Source organism: Trachemys scripta, chromosome 6 (genome assembly GCF_013100865.1).
Source record: "Trachemys scripta elegans isolate TJP31775 chromosome 6, CAS_Tse_1.0, whole genome shotgun sequence".
Taxonomy (NCBI): Eukaryota; Metazoa; Chordata; order Testudines; family Emydidae; genus Trachemys; species Trachemys scripta.
The window spans coordinates 892045-914817 of NC_048303.1; positions in this window are offsets into that span (position 1 = coordinate 892045).

A 22773-nucleotide genomic window follows, 5' to 3' on the forward strand; every position below is an offset into this window, starting at 1 on the left:
CTGCTGTCTCTTGCCTTCTACACAGACTGTAAGCTCTCTGGGGCGGGGGCCACCTGTTACACATTCGTACAGCACCTAGCACAATGGGGCCATAGTTCATGACTGGGGCCCCTAGGCATTATTGCAATACAAATAATAATCTGACCATCTCCTTCTGAAACCCCTGCTCGGTCACATTAGGGCTAAATATACATCCCTAAACAAAGAACAAGTCCCCAAGTTTTTGAGCTAACTCAATGCCCTTTTGACATCTTTAAGGTATACTTTGTCCTGTTAAGTTTTGAGGTTTGGGGGATATGAATGGGAAATGGATGGGCTGGTTGAGATGGAATTCTGAAACCACTTAATTGGAATTTAGGTGTTGATCTCCCAGTGTACTGCGATGGCTAAAGAGCATGGAGGTGATTTCACCCTGGTAAGAGATACTGGAAACTGTGTCCAATTCTGGTGTGCACATTTTAAAAAGGATGTTGAAAAATTAGAGAGGGAGTAGATAAAAAGCTAAACTGCACCTACATCAACTCCAAATTTGCCTAGTGACAAACTCAATGACTAATTCAAAAATAAACACCTCCAGCTGTATTTTGCATGTGCAAGTTTTTCCTCCCCATGGTTTGTTTTCTTAATAGTTTATACCTGTTGACACACATTTATTCCTGTGGTAACTACTTGTCAGAGGTAGTTTGGTTGTACTCTAACCCACACAGAAAATGTCATTAATTTAGAGTTAAAGCTGCTGAAGTGTATTCCCTTTTAAATGCTAATGATCTGTTTCTGTTGGGTACATATACAGATTTCAACCATCTTCGGGGTTGGACAAAGGTCAAACCTGGCGTGCTGCGTGATGTACATACATGTTAACGTGCTCTAGAAGTTTCAGACAGGTTTGTATTTGTTACCGGTTGCATGTGAAATTACTGTAGGTTATCTGTCATTGTGGCTGGTAAGCCCTTGCCCTTGGAGTCATACACTACTCATATGAAATCTATGCTTTCCATTGAAATCAGTACAGATTTGTCCTTGCTGATCTTGACACCCAGGATGGCAAGGACGTGTACAGTCCTCTGGATACAGTCTTTGACCTGTTGTGGAGAACAGCCTCAACCAGTAAGTCATTCAAGTACAGGTATACCTGGATTACCTGTCTCCTTAGGTGCACCACCACCACGAGAACCTTGGTAAAGACTCTTGGAGCCATGGACAGACCAAAGGGTTGGACCCTGTACTGATCGTGGGATGTTCCTAGCATGAATCACAGGAATTTTCTATGTGCCAGTAATATTGTAACGTGAAAATAAGCATCCTGTAGGTAGAGAGCTAGAACCAATCCATAGGATCCAGTGAGGGGAGGGTGGTGAACTTGAAACAAATAAGGCAGAGACAGAGGCCTAAAATGGGTTTTCCACCCACCATTCTTTGGAATCAACAAATAATGGACGTAGAAGCCTTTTCCTCTCAAGTCTTGAGCAACTTCTTCCACTGCTCCCAGTGATGATAGGGAGTCAAATTCTTGTTGAAGCAGCATCTCATGAGAAAAGTTCCTGAAGAGGGGGGAGTTGGAACACTCTGAAAACTGTCTGGCATACCCCTTGTTGACAATCTTGAAGACCCAGTAAGGTCCAAGGTAATCCCAGACCAAGCTTATTTGAAGTAAAGGCAGTTGCCAAACAGAAAGCAAGGGGCTAGATCCACACATGGTCCATATGGGCTTAATTGTCCCATCAAAACTATTTCCTCGGCACTTGTCTATGCTGTGGGGCTATGGAGGATGAAGTTGATGAGTGCAACTGGTGGAACCATTGGCACTTCCTTAGTTGTTACAAAGGACCTTCTTGGAATCATTGCTGGGGTCTGTATCTAAACAAGGATTGAGGCCTCTGTAGGTGCTTTTTACACATGGGCACTGGACTCATCCCTGGCAAGCACAGACTTGTTCTCATGGCTTTTAACAAAGCGAGCACCTTGTCAGGGTCAGTGTTGAGGAGTCATTCCCTTGAAATGAAAGTGTGCCCCAAGAACTTCTTAATGCCAACTGGCACAGGGTGTAGAAGAGTTACAGAATATCTTGAGCCTGATATGTAGTTAAGTATATACACTGAAAATATGTTCTTGAAGTCTGTATCAAGGTACTGGTAACCAGCAAAGGTGAAAACAGGTTTTCGGTCAGACGAGAGATGTTTATCCATCTATTCATTTACATGTAAATGAAGTATTGCCTCATTCACAATGGATCTCCAATCACCAATCTGAACTGAAAGTAAGTGAAAGAGCAGGGGGACTTCAGAAAACAACCATCAGAAAGAGAAAAACAGTGGGCGGGGGGGAGAGGAGAATACCCTAAGTGGAGATTTATATCAAATGTTTGCTCCTCTATATTTGGGAGACAGAGGATGACCAGGCACCCTTCACTGAGGAAGTAAAAGGGCAGCAATTTTGCTTCATGAAAGAGGGATCTCAACCAGGCTTGGCTGAAAATGCTGGAGAGAATTTCAGGTGAATAAGTTTCTTTAGACAAGAGAGTAATTTGTTAGTTAAGTTTAGTCTCTAGAAAGCATGTTATGAATTGGTTTTACAGGTAACCATTTGCTTCCAGTATTCTTACTCATTATTACTGGAATCTCCATTCTTTGATAATAGACTTATTTTTGTTTTCACTATAAATATATCCAAGGGGTAGGGTGTTAAGCCAAGCGATGGTCCGGAGTTGAATCTTACAAGCTGCTGTGTACTGTTCCTGTAGGAATAGTAAGCCTGGTAATTCCATGAGTGTTCGGTGGATAACGGGCTGGATGTTGCAAGGAATGCTCTGAGTATTCGGAGATTGGTGTGCACTTATCACTAGCTGTGCAGACAGAGCAATGCTTGCATGGGCCTAAAATGTAGTGCTTGTGCTGCCAGAGGCTGATGGCTTCAGAGAGCTGATCTCCAGCAGGCACAGACAAGACGGCTTCACGTTAAGGGGAGGTAATGTGGAGATAACCCACAACCTGGTTACCACTAGAAAGCATCACAGGAAGGTCCTGGACCTCACGAGCAATGCAGGATACCTAGAACCAGGAGGAGCATCTCATTGTCACTACAGATGCCAAACTTCTCGCCACTGTGTCTGACAGGTCCAGTTCTTCCTGGAGCACTATTCTGGCAGTAAGTTTTCTTGTCAATATGGATTTTAGTTTCCCCAATAGTCATTGGCGAGCTTGTACATCAATTAATACAATTGGCCTCGGAGGAGAAAGACAGTATTTAACAAGGAGCGCCTGATAGCTGGCAACTCTAATTGTAAACTCACTGACAAGAACAGGAGTACTTGTGGCACCTTAGAGACTAACAAATTTATTAGAGGATAAGCTTTCGTGGACTACACTAGTCCACAAAGCTTATGCTCTAATAAATTTGTTAGTCTCTAAGGTGCCACAAGTACTCCTGTTCTTTTTGCGGATACAGACTAATACGGCTTCTACTCTGAAACCTGTCACTGACAAGTGTATTTTGCATCCAAAGAGGTCATAAGAACAGCCATACTGGGTCAAACCAATGATCCATCTAGCCCAGTGTCATCAGATAGTGACCAGTGCCAGATGCTTCAGAGGGAATGAACAGAACAGAACAATTTCAAGTGATCCATCCCGTTGTCCAGTTTCTTCAGATCCTTTGCTCATGGGGTCACTCAGATCTCTTTTAGATCATTCCTGTGTGGCGTGGATGATCAAAGATCCAAAGTGGGATGTTAGAAAAAGTACTCAAAACCCCTTTGGCTGTACCTGATACTTTTTTCCATAAGCTTACAGAAGCAGCAGGGACAGACGTGGGAATTACCTTAGCAGGCTCTAGAAGCCCTTCATTAATGGGCAGGTCCATTCTGTGCCGCCTCTTCCTGGAGGATTGAGGGGGAAGGTCAAGAGAGTGTCTGTCAGACCATCTCATCAGGTCTTAAAAAATACATCTTCAGAGGGAATGAATGGATGCTTGGTTGCTTCATCCTGGGACAAAGTAGTTACTGGTGTTTTGAGTCTTCCTCACTGAGCTCTTGCTCCACTACCGCTTGTTGAAGAGTTGGTACTGCCAACTGTGAGAGGCATTTAGGTGAAGACTACCTTGATTGGACGTCATCTGGGCAGCTGGTTTCGTGAACGTACAGTAACTCCTCACTTAACGTTGTAGTTATGTTCCTGAAAAATGCGACTTTAAGAGAACCGATGTTAAGCTAATCCAATTTCCCCATAAGAATTAATGTAAATGGGGGGGTTAAGTTCCAGGGAAATTTTTTTCACCCGACAAAAGACTATATATACACACACGCATGCACAGAGTACTAGTTTTAAACAAACAGTTTAATACTGTACACAGCAATGATGATTGTGAAGCTTGGTTAAGGTGGTGAAGTCAGAGGGTGAGTTATTTCCCAGGGAATGCCTTACTGCTAAATGATGAACTAGCACTCGGTTGAGCCCTCAAGGGTTAACACATTGTTGTTAATGTAGCCTCACAATGTACAAGGCAGCACAAATGGAGGGAGGGGAGACAGCATGGCAGACAGACACACAGAGTGTGTGTGTGCGCACGCGCGCGAGAGAGAGAGAGAGCGGGCACGCGCACATTGCCTCTTTAAGTACACTGACCCATTAAGTACATTGCCTTGATAGAACTGAATGCGCACCAACCTGCTTTCTTTGCGAGAGTTCGCCTTCCTGATCATGGCACATGCTAATTTCTTGGCCCAAATAGACACATTGCTCAACATCTTCTATTTGTCCAATATGCCTGCTCTCACATGTCTACAAGTTGTTCACCAAATAACAACAAACCGACTCTCTCAGAGTCTGGAAGAGCAGCAGCTGAGAGAGCAGACAGACTTTTGAAGGAATTTCAGCACAATGGAACATATTTTCACTATAAATCAGCTATTGGAATGCTCAAGGGAATACAAATTCTGTTTATGTATTGCCTTCGCCGACTATGAAAAAGCATTCGACAGCGTAGAGACCAATGCAGTGTTGAAAGGTCTTGCAGAGCAGGGCATCGACACAAACTACATCAAACTATTAAAGTAAGCGAATTCTGACTGAACTACAGATATAACTTTATTTGATACTCTCCTTCACATCCCAATTAAGAAAGGTTTGAAACAAGGAAACACAGTTACAGCAAAACTCTTCACAGCCTGCCTCGAAATGGTAATGAGGCAGATTAATTGGAAGGGTGGAATCAGCATCAACGGAGAGCAGTTAAACCATCTCAGATTCATGGACGATGTTGTGCTGATCACCAAAAATACTATCAAATTACAGAAAATGCTGTGAGAACTCAACACCAAAAGCAGCCAAGTCAGACTGAAAATAGACTGCATAAATTTCGTTTTGGAGCGGTTAGATACCTTGCCAAAAGCCCCCCCTCTATTATTTTTAATAAAAGTCACAGACAGGTCATAGGCTTCCATGAATTTTTTGTTTATTGGCCATGACCTGTGTGATTTTTACTAAAAATAACTGACAAAAAATCTTAATCTTAATAATTAGATCTCACCAACCTAGTACCAAATGTGAACTCCCACAGTACTACAATAAGCTTATAAAGGAGTCACAACAGTTCCCTTAAACACTCCAGTGTCTTATCACCAGGCAAGCTAGACCCATAGGCATAGTTTGACTTCCATATTTGTGTGGGCAGCTCCAATCAGGCCAACGGGGCCATGAGTGGGAGGGGAAATTCTGTGCCTACTTGAGTCTTGCAGTTTGGGGGGAACACACCAAAAATTCTAGGTTAGTTAAGTCCCAAGAGACCAGTCACTCATCCAGGTTGAGTTGCATCCTTGATCTCACACTAAAGACAAAACTGGTAACCAATTCTATAGTAAACTAACTAAAGGTTTGTTAGCTAAGAAAAAGAAATAGAGTTATTGAAAGGTTAAAGCAGATAAAATATGTACAGGTGAGTCAGTGTCTATAATTCCAAACGGTAGCAGAGATGTAGTAATCTGCCAGTTTCCAAGAGTCTCTCAGGGCTAACCAGAGTAACTCTGGGGATTTCTGCCTTCTCGTTCAATTATTTTGCCCTGTTAGAATCCAAACAGTCCAGAGAGGAAGGATTTTCCTTTGTATCAATATTTATATTCATTCTCTTAGAACAATCTGACAGGACAGCTATCATGTGGTTTCTCCTTCTTTGATGGCTGTGAGAGGGGGATGCTTTTAGAGTCTTTGAATTCTGAATGCCCTCCAAAATGCCCACTTGCTTTGAAGTGCCTGAGATGCATTACCTTTCTAATAAAAGAGTCCTTCATTTGCATTACACAAGGGTTTTTCACATTTGGAGGGTCATTTAGATATAGGGGGTCATATACAATGCAAAAAATTAACAAGATACAGATAAGTGAAAACAGTGCCCGCACAATTTCATTAATTCTTTGAAGTTTAAACACCAAACACATGCACATACACTTTACAGCCTCTTTTGATGATCTGCTAATATACAAGTGAATTGGCCTGGCTTCCAACTGTGAGTTTGTCAGTTTTCAGCTGACCCTACAATTTTGATCAGAGCTGGCATCAGCCTCACACTTACACAGAGCTCTTCAGATTCCTCAGACCCAGAGTCTGTCATCTCTCTTTCTCAGGAAGTCATTTTACTGAAGAAGGAAGCAAGAAGTTATCTCTTTAGACTTAATCTGGAGGAAAACTGAGCTGGAGAGTCCTTTCACCTGGGAAGTCTTTGAATGTCAGATTTTAAACAACCTCTGTCTCCACAATAATGGCCCAGAGTGATGGACTCTGACATGGAGCAAGAAAATAAGCATTTCAAACAGTTTGACAGAAGATGCACAGGGACATAATTTTGCAAAAAGTGTAAAGTGTAAGAATCTTCTCCTTCAACAGTATAAATGCTCAAGATTCAGTTTAGAACACAGTACTGGGCTGTAAAGAATTAAGAGGTTTAAGTTACAGGAGCTTTAAGTAATAAGCTAAACCCAGTATTCCTTAAAGGGACACAGTCCAGGCTAGTAGTCAAATTTTTGTTACTTATCCAGAGTGTTTTGGATTGCAGATAGACTGGAACAGGACACTTCCTTCTGCTCTGCACCACTACTCTGTTCTATTAACCATAAGTTAAATTCATAAGAATCCTACTCATTTTCAGTAAAAGGGATCACAGGTGTAAGTTCAGTGCAGGACTTCTGGAACCTCACTGTCATGCTGTCTCTCTCTTATATACACCCCCTCTTACCAATACAAGAGAACTTCTGTCAGCTGAATTGCACCCAGGCAATTCTTACACAAGCTATTTTTGTGATGCTCCTAAAAGTAAGTCTGTTCCATCAGTTGTGCAGTTTCAGAAGATGACCCACCTCTGAGTGGACAGAACAGGAAAAAAGCACCACAACTGAATAAATTCAATTGTGGAGGCTGCGATTTTCTAGAATACCTAACAGAATTAGGTACCTAAAAGCCCACTGAATTTCAATGGGAGCTGGAATTCTAACTTCCTTAGGACTCCTTTGAAGACACACCATTGCTGGCAATGCCATCTTCTTATAATAAGAAGAATAAGAATATATGGAGATATACCTATCTCATAGAACTGGAAGGGACCTTGAAAGGTCATAGAGTCCAGTACCCTGCCTCCACTAGCAGGGCCACGTACTGTCCCTGACAATTTGTTTGGTGTTTTCTTGCCCCCGATCCCTAAATGGCCCACTCAAGGATTGAGCTCACAACCCTGGGTTTAGAGCAGGCCAATGCTCAAACCACTGAGCTATCCTGATGAGGAAAACAGGTAAAATGGTTAATGATGCAGAAAAGGCAGAAGCATTTAATGAATAATTTTATTCTATACTTGGAAAGAAGCTGGATGAAGTATCTTCCAGTCTATTAGTAACTGAGGAGGATGTTAGACTATCTGCTAGGGATAAACATTTTTAAATTAGCAGGCCCAATATGTGCACCCAAGAGTCCTAGAAAAGCTGGAGAAGGTATTTGGCCAGCTGATCATTTTTAATAACCCTTGGCATACAGGGGAAATTCCAGAGGACTGGAAGAGTGCTAATGTCCAATATTCAAAGAACGGCAAGCAAAATAACCTGGATAATCATAGGCCCTGTTAGCCTGACATTAATCCCAGGCCAAATAATGGAAAGGCAGATGTGGGATTCAATTGATAAAGAATTAAGAGACAGGAATATAATTAATGCTATCAATGTGGTTTTACAGAAAATAGGTCTTGTCAAGCAAACCTGATTTCATTCTTTGATGCGATTCCAAGTTGGGTTGATAAAGATAACTGAGTAGATGAATTATACTTAGACTTTTATAAGGCTTTTGACTTAGTGCCACACGTCATTCTGGAGCACGTTAAATAGATTAAGAACTGGCTAACCGACAGACCTCAAACAGTGGTTGTCAATGAGGAATCATCATCAAATGTGAGTGTTTCCAATGAGATTCCGCAGAGATCATAATTAGGCCTGATGCTATGCAAACATTTTCATCAATGAGCTGAAGTAAATATAATATCACTGCCGATAAAATTTGTGGATGACAGATTGGTAGAAAGCTACATAATGACAATGGGTCTGTCATATAGATTGCTTGGTACGCTGGGCCCATTCAAGCAAAAATGTTTTTTAATACTGAAAAATGAACATTCATACTTCTAGGAACAAGGGAATAGAGGCCATTCCCACAGAAAGGGGGGGGACTTTACCCAGGAAAGCAGTGACTTGGGAAAGCATCTAGAGGTCATAGAGGACAAGCAACTCAACATAAGCTTCCAGTGCAATGCTGTGGCACAAAGGGATAATGCAAACCTTATATGTATGAACAGGACTAGGGTGACCAGATGTCCCGATTTTATAGGGACAGTCCCAATATTTGGGGCTTTTTCTTATATAGGCTCTTTTACCCTCCACCCCCTGTCCCGATTTTTCACACTTGCTGTCTGGTCACCCTAAACAGGACAGCAGTAAATAGCAAGGGTTAGGGAGGTGATTTTACCTCTTTATGGTTGGTGAGGCCAATATTGGAATAGTGTCCAGTTCTGGTGTCCACATTTTTAAAAAGATATTAAAAACTGGAGAGGGCACAGAAAAGAAAGAGTATTTGAGGGCTAAAAAATGCCTTACAGTAAGATATTTAAAGAGATTAATCTATTTAGCTTATCAAAAATTCACTTAACAGATGACTTGATTAGTGTATAAGTACATTCAGGGGAGACTATACCTGACACAAAAAGGCTCTTGAGTGGACAAAGCATAAACAAGAACCAAGGGCTGGAAGCTGACACTGAAGCCAGGCATATCCAAATTAGAAATAAGGCATGCATTTGTAACAGTGAGTGTGATCAACCACTGGTACAAACTCCCAGGGGACGTGGTGGATTCACCATCTCTTAAGGTCTTCAAATCAAGACTGGCTTCCTTTCTGGAAGATATGCTTTAGCCAAACACAAGTGATTGGCTCAATACAAAGGGAACTGGGTGAAATACAGGAAGTCAGAGTACATGAGCTTATGGTCCCTTCTGGCCTTGGAATCTATGAATTCTTAAATGGAGAGAACAGGTTACTCCCTGGGACAGGAGGTCTGAATCCACACCATAACAAAGTGGCAAGTAGTGTAGTAAGGTTCTGGAGTTTGTTTTTTCTCCTTTGTTTTCATTTTCTTCCTTACTTTCCTGTCTAATTCAAGAGAGAGCAGAAAGGCAGGGTATTGGGCTCACACACTCAGTTTTTGCCATTTACTCTATTGGAATGAAGCTTGCCCTGCTTCTGCCTCTCTGCTGTGCTTAGCTATAGAAAATCAAAAATAGAGGACAGGACTCCTTGACTGAGCCCATCCAACTGAAGGAGAAGTTAAGTGATGGAGCTAGGACCCCATATACATGGCCTTAGCTCAGATCCGTTCATTCTTGAAGAGGAAAAGCTGAAGAAATCAAGGCAGCTTCAATTTGGATGATTAAAGTAGTTTTCACTCTAGCACATTTGATTTACATCTTTTTCCTAATATCCCGTTACTTTTGTTCATTTGTACTCTATTACAGAAGGATATTAAAGGTTACAAGCAGCATGAAACACACCCCAAAACTATCACCCTCTTCAATGCGTTGTAGGTACTAGCATAACACCACCCCGAGGAATGTTCATATACGTAAAAGGATAGAGCTTATTTTGCCTAGATTTCAAATGACAAACTTTTATGCCCTTTTTTTTTTAAACCAAATCAGAACAGGGAATTTATAGCATGCAGAAAAAATCAGATTATAATCCTGAGTTAAACAGAGTGTGTTATATACACAACATGTTTTAATACAAATGGTTTCCGTAAGTCCCAGCTAAGGGCATTTAAACAGGCACCTAGATATAGCAGCCAGTAACAAGAAGGTACATAGTATTACACTGCTTCAGGGATAGAACACTGTAAAATACAGGATTAATGGTCTTTTCTCCCTTCATCCTACTAAAAGAAAGTCAAAGTATCAAAGGATAAAGGACATACTGCGCTATGGAAGAGTTAGGACCATACCCCCAATATGATGTTATTAGATAACAAAAAGAGTGAAAGTGGCCTGACAGAGATTAGCCATCCTAAAACATGTACAAATATAATGTCTTTTTGTACTTCCTGGAGCTAAAGTGTATCAGAAGCCAGATTCAATTTGTAACTGTTAGTACTCTCCTTTTGTTCTGTTAAGGAAAGAATTAAAATAGTTGACACTTTAAAAGTTATTTTCAAAGTCATTCTAGCACCAGAACCCAACTAGCCAAGGTCCAAATATATCAGATACATTTGTGTGACAGGAAACTTGAAATAATGTGGGATTTGGTCCTTTATGTAAGGACTTTCTATACCTTAGTTTCATTATTATTTATTTCCTATGTAGATAATTGACAATAAAAGTAGGAAAATGGATAATTTTAGGACTAATGTGACCTCCCTCAAGATGAGAGACATGTAAGAGGTACACTAGCAACTTTATCAGATGCTATGCTTTCATACACCTATTTGTCTCAATTACATTGTGCTTCTGTCAATGCTTTTAGAGTCCAGCTGTTATTTCCTTATGATCAGCACAAGAAAGAAAATTTGCAGTATTTATTCTACGAGTATCTTCAAAATAAAATATCTGTTCAAACAGGCTAGTGCTAAAAGCGTTAATTACAAACATGTTACGTAGGAGACCCAAATCAGAGACCTTCACTCCCAAGCCAGCAAAAACTGCAAGTGCGGGATTCAGCCCTTGAAATGGAACACAGGTTACTACTGACCTCATTCTGCCTATTTTGAAAAGCTTGCTAATGGGCTATAGAAGCAGCTATGGCCAAGCATCACAATGAAGGGATTTGGTATATGACAGGAGAAAGAGCATCTAAATTCTACTCTTAACTGAAAGCAAACCCCATACTACTTCAAGAAGGGATTTAACAGAGTGAACGGCCCTGCACAATTAAAAAGAATCCATTTCCATTTTTTCAGTGCTTGCTTCCATCAACAGAATTTTCAAGTGGGGTTCTAATAGGTGTACAGACATAAAAGCATGAATGTACTAACTTTTGCCAATATTGTACAGTACAAAAACAAAAACGAGTAAGATACTCCAATACCCCTAGCCAATTTTGATATAAATGGAAATCTCACCAGCTGAGAGACTTTTTACCCCTTCTTAGCAGCAAAATGCACATACTTCACAGAACACACACAAACAAGATAAAGTCCCTATCTGAAGATTTTTAATATCATATACAAAGCAACAGTTCTGATGCAGAGCAGTGTAGGAAAGATAGAGGAGAGGAAGTGAGTTTTAAGGAAATATTTGCAAGATATGGGGAGGGAACTGGGTAGACAAGAGATAGAAGGTTAATTCACCCTGGAAGTGGGAGGCAGCACATAAACCAGCACAACACATAGGGTAAGAGGATTAGGAAGACTATATAGAGAGAAAACACCCTAATTTAGGTAAGAGGAAATTATGCCACATTTTGAAATGATAGATAGAACCCAAGATGTGATATAGTGAAAGATAGTAAGTAACTAAAGGGATTTCAAGGGTTGTGTTGGAGGGGATGCAGCTGTAGTCAGAGCACAAGAAGAGGACTTTAAATTACAGTATTGCAGATAGCCAAGATTGGGGATTGAAAGGTAGGAAAAGCAAGATTCAGGGAGGCCGAGGGAGTTCAGTAGAATCAGACAAAAAGTATGACAATTTTTTTAAAAATTTTTTATTTTATTTTATTTTTTGTTTTTTTACTAAAAATTCCATCAAGGGTGAATCATGGTTAATTAAAGATTAATTTCCAGATACTCTGAAGTTTCCTTGAGGAAGTTGTTTTTTTTTTTTTTAAACCTCAGGTACATTTCATCCAGCACTGAATATTTTTATGTTTAGTCTTCTCATATACATGATTTTAGTCAAAGGAATACCGTGCCATGGCAGGTAAATAGTATAATAGCCAATGAGGGTCTGGCTGGAGAATCTTGCCCACATGCTCGGGGTTTTACTGATCGCCATATTTGGGGTCGGGAAGGAATTTTCCTCCAGGGTAGATTGGCAGAGGCCCTGGAGGTTTTTCGCCTTCCTCCGCAGCATGGGGCAGGGATCACTAGCTGGAGGATTCTCTGCTAAATTGAAGTCTCTAAACCACAGGATTTGGGGACTTCATCAGCAGAGTCAAGGGAAAGGGTTGGGACGGCTTTGTGGCCTGCATCATGTGGGAGGTCAGACTAGATGATCATAATGGTCCCTTCTGACCTTAAAGGGTATGAGTCTATGAGTCTATATTCTCACCATTTTTTTAAACTATTATTTACTAATCCTATTGCTTCCTGCACAAGGTTTGCTCCTTTTCCTTTTCACTGAGGTAAACACCAAGCAAAAATAACACTTCAAAATGTCGGCCTTTTTAGACACCTCACTCACTACCTCCCTTTGCCATTTTATTTCCTCCCTTGGGTTACCGGACCTGGTTTGCTTCCTTTTTCCTACCTATCATGTGTCTCTCCATTCTATGTTTAACAATCAACATTCGTCTGCTCTTGAAATTGCCTCCTTTTTTCAGTTACATAGCTTTTCAAAACATCTTTTTTCAAGTTGCAGTAAAATGGCAGTATTTCGGATTCTAGCATTGTTTCCTTCCTTCCTTCTCCTATCCCAATTCCAGCTAATACTTCAAACAATTTTTTCAAATTCTAAATACGATGGAAACCACTTCAACACAGCACCCCTAGTTCCAATACCGATGCAAGAAACTTAGTTTTGAAAGTAATTAAAGCCTTCAGTAACTCTGATTTAGTTTTGACATTATTGGTATCTTTCTCCTAAGTATTTGCTATTCCACTTCTATGGTTAAGTGGTCTAAACACATCCCTTATATAGTTCCTCCCTTAGATTCATAGAAGATTAGGATTGGAAGAGACCTCAGGAGGTATCTAGTCCAACCCCTTGCTCAAACCAGGGCCAACCCCAACTAAATCACCCCAGCCAGGGCTTTGTCAAGCCAGGCCTTAAAAACCTCTAAGGATGGAGATTCCACCATCTCCCTAGGTAACCCATTTCAGTGCTTCCCCACCCTCCTAGTGAAATAGTTTTTCATAAGAACATAAGAAAGGCCGTACCGGGTCAGACCAAAGGTCCATCTAGCCCAGTATCCTGTCTACCGACAGTGGCCAATGCCAGGTGCCCCAGAGGGAGTGAACCTAACAGGCAATGATCAAGTGATCTCTCTCCTGCCATCCATCTCCACCCTCTGACAGACAGAGGCTAGAGACACCATTCCTTACCCTTCCTGGCTAATAGCCATTAATGGACTTAACCACCATGAATTTATCCAGTTCTCTTTTAAACGCTGTTATAGTCCTAGCCTTCACAACCTTCTCAGGTAAGGAGTTGACTGTGCGCTGCGTGAAGAACTTCCTTGTGTTTGTTTTAAACCTGCTGCCTATTAATTTCATTTGATGACCCCTAGTTCTTGTATTATGGGAATAAGTAAATAACTTTTCCTTATCCACTTTTTCCACATCATTTCATGATTTTATATACTCTATCATATCCCCCCTTAGTCTCCTCTTTTCCAAGCTGAAGAGTCCTAGCCTCTTTAATCTCTCCTCATATGGGACCCGTTCCAAACCCTTAATCATTTTAGTTGCCCTTTTCTGAACCTTTTCTAGTGTCAGTATAATATATCTAATATATATATAATATAATTTTTCCTAATATCCAGCCTAGACCCCCACCCCTTGCAACGTGAGACCATTGCTCCTTGTTCTTTGTCATCTGCCATCACGTTGAACAGCCTAGTTCCATCCTCTTTGGAACCCCCCTTCAGGTAACAGAAGGCAGATATCAAATCCTCCCTCACTCTTCTCTTCTGCAGACTAAACAAGCCCAGTTCCCTCAGCCTCTCCTTGTAAGTCATGTACCCCAGCCCCCTAATCATTTCCATTGCCCTCCACTGGACTCTCTCCAATTTGTTCACATCCTTTCTGTAGTGGGAGGCCCAAAACTGGACACAATACTCCACATGTGGCCTCACCAGTGCCGAACAGAGGGGAATAATCACGTCCCTCGATCTGCTGGCAATGCTCCTACTGATGCAGCCCAATATGCTGTTAGCCTTCTTGGCAACAAGGGCACACTGCTCACTCCTATCCAACTTCTCATCCATTGTAATCCCCAGGTCCTTTTCTGCAGAACTGCTGCTTAGCCACTCGGTCCCCAACCTGTAGCAGTGCATGGGATTATTCCGTCCTAAGTGCAGGACTCCACACTTGTCCTTGTTGAACCTCATCAGATTTCTTTTGGCCCAATCCTCCAATTTGTCTAGGTCACTCTGGACTCTATCCCTACCCTCCAGCGTATCTACCTCTCCCGCCAGCTTAGTGTCATCTGCAAACTTGCTGAGGGTGCAATCCATCCCATCATCCAGATCATTAATGAAGATGCTGAACAAAACCAGCCCCAGGACCAACCCCTGGGGCACTCCGCTTGAGACCAGCTGCCAACTAGACATCGAACCATTGATCACTACCCGTTGAGCCCAACGATCTAGCCAGCTTTCTATCTACCTTATAGTCCATTCATACAATCCATGCTTTTTTAACTTGCTGGCAAGAATACTGTGGGAAACCATATCAAAAGCTTTGCTTTAGTCAAGTCATCTTCTGCTTTCCCCGTATCCACAGAGCCAGTTATCTCATTATAGAAGGCAATCAGGTTGGTCAGTCATGACTTGCCTTTGGTGAATCATGTTGACTGTTCCTGATCACCTTCCTCTCCTCCAAGTGCTTCAAAATGGATTCCTTGAGGACCTAATCCATGACTTTTCCAGAGACTGAGGTAAGGCTGACCTATTTCCCCAGATTCTCCTTCTTTCCTTTTCTCAAGATGGGCACTATATTTGCCTTTTTCCAATGGTCCGGGACCTCCCCCAATCACCATGAGTTTTCAAAGAGATTGGCCAATGGCTCTGCAATCACACCAGCCAACTCCCTCAGCACCCTCGGAGGCATTCGATCCGGCCCCGTGGACTTGTGCACGTCCAGCTTTTCTAAATAGTCCTTGACCTGTTCTTTCACCACTGAGGGCTGCTCACCTCCTCCCCATACTGTGCTACCCAATGCAGCACTCTAGGAGCTGACCTTGTCTGTGAAGACCAAGGCAAAAAAAGCATTGAGTACTTCAGCTTTTTCCAAATCATCTGTCACTAGATTGCCTCCCCCCATTCAGTAAGGGTCCCACACTTTCCCTTTCTTCTTGTAGAAACCCTTCTTGTTACCCTTCACAGCCCTTGCTAGCTACAACTCCAATTGTGCTTTGGCACTAGGGAGTGGGGGTTCTGTGGAGGGTGCTGGGCAGTTGTGGTGAGGCTGTGGGTAGGGGGGCACTGGGCAGGAGTGGTGTTGTGCCAGGAAGTTGTCCCCAACACTCTCCTTACTTCAATCCATGAATGTTGACTACTTCTGTTTCAACGTAATTTGGCAATTTGATATACATCTCCTTTCACCCACCACGCTAATATTTTGGCATGCTAATCATGTCTAATCACAGTGTCTCTAATGCCAACTATCAGTGGTATTTGTGTATCAGTACTTCACCTATCTCCCATGTTTGCTGCTGGTGCTGGACAAGAGTATACTGACGTTTTCTTTGACGTGCCAGCATTCTCAGACATAGTAAGTATGTGAAGTCATACTGCATGTTTTGTTTTGTTACATACCTGGGATATGATGCAATTGTCAAGGAATTAAATGAACATATACCAATTTCAGCTTTTATTTATTATTCGCTTCATGATAGCACCCAAGAAGGATCACAGGACAAACACATTGGAAGATATACTCTCTGCCCCTGCTTTATCTTTTACATACAAGAGCAGTTCCACAAAAACTAGAAGTTTTGTTTATAAGTACTGGGACCCTCCAATAAGTGTTAAGGGATTTCCTTTATACTGGCATTCACTATCTGCAACAGTTCTTGAAGCTTTCACCTTATCAGATCCCCAGTTTTGGATCTGTCATTCTAGTACAACATAGGCAGAGAGCTCTCTGATATTTTACCCTGTGAGGTACTATAGCAGAGTGCAAACCCCTGTCTGCAATTTCCATTTGCCAGTACCTCAGCTCCTTCTAGAAACTTTTCCCTTAAAGGGATGGAGGGAAAGTAACACCTCTAACACCACCAAATCAAGAAGGCTTTCCTTTTTCTACTGGGAGTGTGCGGGGAGAGTAGGCAATGAATGAACACATCAAGCTACACAGTGATAAGAACAACATTCCTGAACTTTGAAGTAAAGTTACTAGGAACCCACCAAGGTCAGAGCTTCCACTAATATCTTTTCATCTACTTGGCAAATATAGGGTTACCATTCGTCCGGATTCCCCCGGACATGTCCGGCTTTTTTCAGTTAAAAATAGCGTCCGGGGAGAATTTGTCAATGTCCGGACTTCCCCCGCCCCCCATGCAGAGCGTGTGGGGCTTACAGGGCAGCCGGACGGATGGTGCCACTCGCACGGGGCTCCGGCAGCCAGAGCCCTTCCTTCACTTCCCCCCTCCTCTCCCCTGCAACTTGAGACCACTCCCCTCCTCTCCCTCCCCGCATTCACAGATCGCCGCCCGGCTGTCGCCTCGGCGCCCGGCCGTCGCCTCGGCCTCCGGCAGTCTGGAGCTCCGACCCTGCTCCCCTCCCCCTGCCGAGCGCGCTGCTCTGCAGCACAGTAAGGGGGCCANGGGCGGGGCTCCTCCCATCCTCTTTTTTGATTGTTGAAATATGGTAACCCTAGGCAAATAGGAAGTTTTCCCTGGTGGCTGTTGAGGCCAATACAATCAATAGCTATTGAATGTAAGCTTTACTTTCCAAAGTAAATTAACTTTCTAACCTCTATGGTTGTGAAGATTAACCTGAATGCCAAGTGAATGTATCTGATGTAGAAGTATCCTCACAAGTCTGCAGAGATCAACTGTGAGGATCTCATTCTTGAAGCTCAAAGGATGTCTGTAGGAATGCAGGCCCACATTACAGTTAAGTGAACTATGGTTTCAAATTGAGTTGGGATATCTGCATGAGCAATAGGCCCAAGCCATGTGACCAAAAAAGTGAGATCAAAACAAAAAAGAGTTGTTTTAAACTTCTAGTGATGCTTCAAAATATCAGTGTCCTCTTATTTAAGGTTGGGGCTGAAGTAATAGAAATAAAACATGTAGCCAATTTACTGCATGTGGTAACCATAAGAAACTGCTTCATTTGGCCTTAGCTGTGGTCTGATAATTGGCAATGATATCACTTGTTTGTTAAAGGGTATAAAAAAGTAAACTTTTAAAGGGTACATTGGTATTAACAGCCTGACCACACTGGAACTGACCAATAGGAATCTAGCCTGTTTGTAAGTATCTTGATCAAATCCTTATAAATGTTTCGTTACTATTTGGATGTAGTAATTTGCTTATTATTTAGGCTTTTTAGACATGTTTAGCAATTATATAAATACCATCTAGCCTTTGGATTTAATAAAGGAATTTATGGTTAAATTGGTAATATCCTGGATAAATAATAATTCCAATATCATCCCAATGGGCAGTAGTATAAGGCCAATACCAACAACGAGAAGAGGAAGGGATGTATCATATATAAATATAATAGGTATATCTCCATATATAATATCTTGTAGAACTGGAAGGGACCTTGAAAGGTCATTGAGTCCAGTCCCCGCTTTCACTAGCAGGACCAAGTACTGTCCCTGATAGTTTCCCATCCCATCCCATCCCTAAATGGCCCCCTCAAGGATTGAACTCACAACCCTGGGTTTTGTAGGCCAATGCTCAAACCACTGAGCTATCCCTCCCCCCATGCTTCATGCAGTTCCTGAAATGAGAAGGCGGGATATTGCAGCGTGACACAGTTTTATAAAGATTGCCAGGGGATCCAATACTGAATTCTTTGTGGAGGCAGGGAATGTGCCCGGGTTCACTTGCTCAGCAATGCAGCCCATAGAGCCATTTCTGATTAGCGCCTGCTCTGAAACCCTTAGCCAATCTAGCGGTTTCAAAATTCGAGGGTCTCATTTCCCTCGATGTCTCAATATTTGGCATTTCCTCACCACAGCAGCAGTAATGCATGCGGCATTCATAGCTTCATTCGTACGAACAGATAACGCAATGGAGTACCCGCACCCATGGCAAAGCCAGTGCTCTGGGCCCACTGGCCCTGAGGGGTTCTATTAAGAAGTTCTGCAGACTGAGGCATGGCATGAAATGCAGAGGGACATGAAACATTAAACACTTCAAAAAGAGGAAGCAGCTGCTAGTGTCAGCTCTAGCACCCATCATGCTCTACACTGGCTAGAGCATGCAGCCCCCTCAGCCACCCTGCAAGCAGCCAGGCCAGTGTGCCCTGTCCCTACAACGCAGCAGCCCCCTGCAGTAATATGAGAGTTATATACACATACATATACAATGACTAATATCTGCCTGAACATTCAGAACACAAGTCTGCTAGAGGAAATGGTAATATGGTCAGAGACATCAAAGAAAGTCAATTTAAATAAGGGACATCCCAAAATTAAACTAACCTTCAAAGGGGATTGGCCTCCGCTATCTTGGAGCATAGACAACCTGAAACTGGATTCACTCCTGGAGACCAAATCCAAGCAATAATGCTTTGTAAAAACAGCATTCAACATCCATGACGGGGCGTACAAAGCCCTGACCAGGCAAGAAGGGGCTCATGGAGCCCCAGCCTCACTGCATCTGCAGGGCATTCCAATATTGGAGCAGAGCCTTAAAAAGGGAGCATCTCAGTTCAGAAGGTCTCAGCCTGGGGAGGTGGACAGACCTCTCCTCCTCAGCTCCCAGAAAGGAGCACAGCAGAGAGCCAAGCTACCTCCAGTTGCCTGTGAGCACAGAACAGTAGGACAGATGGCAGGAGGTAGGACAGAGAAGCCGGGGCCATTCTTTATTTCTGTTAATTTAGTTTCCTTTCCAGTGCTGCCTTGAAATTTGGCACTACTCCACCACCCGAAGAGAATACAAGCCCTTAAGGAGAAGGCAGGCCAACACAGGCAGTAGCCCAGGGAAGAAGTAAGAGGTCTGACCCAACAGACCTGAACCACTTACTACAAGGGTCCCTGGGCTGGAGCTGGGGTGGCCACTCTCACATTCCTAGAATACCAACATTCCAGTACTTCCAGGAATGGCATGGGCCTGCCCCTGCTGGTGAAACCTCACCCCTGTCAGCACGACCTCACACACACAGTGGGTGCAAGGGCATGCAGTACAGGACGTTCTGTTTTGAAGAGCACCCCACCCCACTCCTACCAGCCTGACCTCGCACGCACGGTGTGTGCAAGGTCAGGACAGGGGCAGAGCAGTGCACTCTTCATTACAGTACTTCTCGGCCAAGATCATACAAAATCACCTCCAGTTTTGTCTCGGTGCCAGATAGGGACAGACAGGCCACCCAAAAAGAGGACTGTTCCATTTATAACCAGACAAATGGCTTCCCTAACAGGAATCCAGGGTAGAGGGAGGGACTGTGTTCCCCTACAGCCTCACCAGGAAGACCCCAAACATAAGGGGCCAGGAGAACTATTAGCCCTCATCCAGGCCCGTAGACCTAGTCTGAGGTCCTGCATCTACTGGATTACCCAAAAGGGGTTGTGCCCAAAGGTGATCCAACCAGAGGGCTGAGTCACAAAGCAAAAGGGGACCACCAGCAGACCTGATCAACAGTACTACAGAGAAAAAAAACCCCACAACGCTGCTGGTGAGTCACTTTGTCATACCATGTTGCTGCTTTACATGGATACAATGGAGTTATCCAAGACAGACAGAGGTAGCAGCCTTGGCTCGGACCAAATGAGCCTTGACACAGCCTTCTAGTTTCCAGCCAAACAGGCCATAACAATGTAAACGACAACCAGACATCCATTTAGACGTGGTCCTTTTGTTAATAGCATTGCTTAGCAAACTGGAGCCATGGGACAAAAAGTTGGGTAGGCCAACCCAGGCTTCCATTTCGAGGGCTTATCTTTTGATGTTCCCCAGAGCCAGCTTTGCAGGTTCTTTCTTGATGTGCCTCAGGAAGGGCTCCGAGGTGCACCCTATGACTGTAGTACCTGAGGTGATATAGGCAAACGTTTCACAGCCTGGCACATCGTGGTTGAATCCTAGGTAAGCACCACAAAAGTGACCATTATAGACTTAGTTCTCTTTAGAAGACTTTCCTGCAAAAGAAACCTGAACAAGTTATGCATCAGAGGATCACCACCAATGTGGTGCTTCAAAACACTAACAAAGCTATATTCCAGAGCATGACACCCAGGGCCTCACAATTTAAAGGGGCTTCAAAAACAGATAGAATGGCCACACAGAAAGGATATCATCCAATGAACAGTTGGAGTGATAGGAGCACAGTGTAGTGGGAGCTCCTTTACCAACTATGATGAAGGAATTAGCTAGGGATGGCCTGCAGTGTACAGCAGGCAGCCTGGCTCACACACTGCCTACTATCACTGCCCGTCATTCAAAACGCTAAGAGCTGTGATAGTTCCACCAACCTTTTGCTAGGAAGGCAAGACCCAAGAGTGGAAATCCTGATAGATGGTATCACTAGAGAATTTTTTGGCCCAACAGATGAAGAAATTAAAAGCCAGACCTGAAAATCTGATAAACTGTGTAATCCACCCTCAGAGTGAAAAATTACAATTTAATATGAGACAACAGCTATGATGTAACATGGTGATGACTAATGGGTGATCTTAGGACCCCATTAATGTGCGAGGTGCTGTACAAACAGAACAAAAAAACAGTTCCTGCCATGAAGAGACAACAGATGGAGACAGGCAGATGGGGGAGCACACAGAAACACTGAGACAATACTGGTTATAGGTAGTAGTCACAGCATGCTAGCAGCCTAACGGTTGTCAATTTTTTTGTAGGCAATTCGGAAAAAAAAATACTACTCATTCATTACAGCCAACTATGTATTCTGTATTACAGCAGCAGAACTGAAGTTAATGACAGCAACAACTCCTCAGAATTAATCCTGTTTTTCAATGGTTAATACCATTACTGTTTTAATGTGCGCCCAGCTGAAATATAAAAAGCAACTAAAATATTTTTTTCTGCTTCAAGGGTTTGCTCTAATATAGTGAAGAGCAGCCCTCTCCCACTCCCGTTTCCTCTGGCGCACCTCTAATATTTTCATATCCTGAAAGCTTCCATTATCTTTAAATGGTCTGGGGTCATGATGGCCTTTGTATTTAGACAGTTTAAGACCTTCACCCTTCAAACATTTAGATAAGCATGTCCATAAATGTATGGAGGACTGGGGCTTTTTACTTTCCATGCCACCTCCACCCTTCCTTAAATTATTGGGGAACCCTTCAGTTTTAAATACTGCATTAACATTCAGAAAGATTTAAAAAAAAATACTGGTTCAGAGATCAAATTTAGAGGTTTATGTTTTCTGAATATTTTTATGATTCCTTGTTATTTTGAGAGACGTGAAGCCAAATTTAACACCTAATTTTCATATCTAATATTGCCACAATGAAAGATCATAGGAGAGCTATCTTGCTATATTTGCATAAGGATCAAACACCCCGTCAATAGTGTCTTGCACAGCATATGAATCAAAGGGTCTGATAAGATTGCACAAAATTGCCACATACAAAATAGATAAAAAAATATGAATTTTTGGCACCTCTCTGGGACTCCTTCAGCAAAAAGCAACAGAGGGTCCTGTGGCACCTTTGAGACTAACAGAAGTATTGGCAAAAAGAAGAACAGGAGTACTTGTGGCACCTTAGAGACTAACAAATTTATTAGAGCATAAGCTTTCGTGGGTAAGAACCTCACTTCTTCAGATGCAGAACTGAGGTTCTTACCCACGAAAGCTTATGCTCCCAATACTTCTGTTAACCTCAAAGGTGCCACAGGACCCTCTGTTGCTTTTTACAGATTCAGACTAACACGGCTACCCCTCTGATACTTCAGCAAAAAGGTAGTTGATTACATGCATACAGAGTGCTTCTTTCACAAGGCATGAGAACACCAACTTATACTGCTACTGTTATTGAGCTCAGAAACCCAAATTCAGATGAATTTCACGTTTCGAATGAATTGTGAGGCCAACCAAGGTTTGTTTTCCTTTAAGCAGAAGTAACAGGGTGCATGGAGATAGGTGTGTCCGAGTTCATTATTGCTGAGCTATTATCACAGTGATTATTGCTACTTATATAGATTTTTGTTGTTTATTTTAGTTTTTATTACTCCAATTACTGCCACAAGGAAAT